Source organism: Aplysia californica, unplaced genomic scaffold (genome assembly GCF_000002075.1).
Source record: "Aplysia californica isolate F4 #8 unplaced genomic scaffold, AplCal3.0 scaffold00120, whole genome shotgun sequence".
Classification (NCBI taxonomy): Eukaryota; Metazoa; Mollusca; class Gastropoda; order Aplysiida; family Aplysiidae; genus Aplysia; species Aplysia californica.
Genome location: NW_004797390.1, coordinates 181382 through 182626, shown reverse-complemented (window position 1 = coordinate 182626; position 1245 = coordinate 181382). Strand labels below are relative to the sequence as shown.

At 42.3% G+C, this 1245-nt stretch overlaps 1 protein-coding gene across 6 annotated transcripts in view; it reads right to left on the bottom strand.

The window, feature by feature from the left end:
* LOC101860885 (phosphatidylinositol 3,4,5-trisphosphate 5-phosphatase 2A) overlaps nucleotides 1–1245 on the bottom strand; it is a 104826-nt gene that overhangs the window by 55558 nt on the left and 48023 nt on the right. For 4 of the 6 annotated variants that reach the window (XM_005096045.3, XM_005096047.3, XM_035969144.1 and 1 more), the window contains one exon: nucleotides 542–844. The gene's annotated coding sequence lies outside the window, so the exon portion shown is untranslated. The remainder of the gene's footprint in view (nucleotides 1–541; nucleotides 845–1245) is intronic. The other 2 variants (XM_035969145.1, XM_013081192.2) reach the window with 1 other exon arrangement.

Genomic DNA, 1245 nt, shown 5'->3' with positions numbered 1-1245 from the left:
CATTGCCCTACCTATAGGAGAAGTTTGGTTTCATTGGTGTGTATATTTGTCTGGTGATAGAGAAAACTCTCCTTGTCTTTTAAAGAAACTGAACAAGGGTTCAAAAGCTTAACCTTCGATTTTCTCAAAACAGCATTTTTCGGGATAGCCCCAGTGTGCTTAAAAGCGACCATAATATGTATTAGTCTTTTCCATTGATTCCAGAGTTATGATTTAGCTACAACCACCCCCTCCCCCCTTTTATTTATTTTTTTTTTGAAGAAGAAGAAGAATTTAAAAATACAACAAAATTTAAATATTGCCTGGAACAATTAATCAATCAATATGGAAATATTCCGGCGCTGCTCGGTGGCGACGAGGCTCGTGCAGATCTCCGTAAATTTCCCTCTGGGATAATAAAGTCTTATCTCATCTTATCTTATATTATTTCAAAGGCCTTTTTTCGGAAAACTGGGACTCAAATTTCCCTCTGGGATAAGAAAGTATTATCTTATCTTATCTTATTTCAAAGGCCTTATTGGGAAAACTGGACGGAACTCACCTCGTTCACCGCTGACCAGTCCGTGGCTGGCTACTGCAGCACCTCCCTGTGAGAGCCGCCCCTTCTCAGACATGCAACAGGCAGGGAGCCACACGACTTCTTCATCCTACAGTGCTGCTGGTGGTGGTGGTGGTGGCTCGCCTCAATGCCAGAGGGTTTAAGGATCGAATCCTTGTCCTTCTCGTCGCGTGACTTGAGAGTAGAAGAAGACACGACGATCTGACTCAGAGTGCAAGTGTGACTGTTGTTAGGTTTGGCTTTGCTTTGCCTGCTGCGTCTTCGCTGATCACGTCACGTGTCCTTCTGGAGAAGAAAGAATAAACAGGGGTTTAGTTTTTCATTTTTTAGTAGAGGATTTACGGTGCTCAAAACTGCATAAGGTCATATGAGCGCCAGAAGATTAGAGGTGTTACAAGAGAGTAACAAACATAAAAAAAGAAGAAGGGGAGATACGGACGATAGATGTGTTTGATAGGAAAGAAGAAGCAAACCACACTAGAGCACCCACCAACCACCCATAAACAAGGGTTTGGAGTTGATGCTGGGGTATTGATTTTTTTTTTAGAAACAAATTCAGGCAACACATTCCTCGCTGTTTATTGTTGTAACCGCGCTAGCCTAGGCGTGTTTGTTGGGGGGATGGGTTAATGAGGTTAACATGGGATGTTCAGCATTTCAAGCATATTTCAGAAAAAAGATACAGA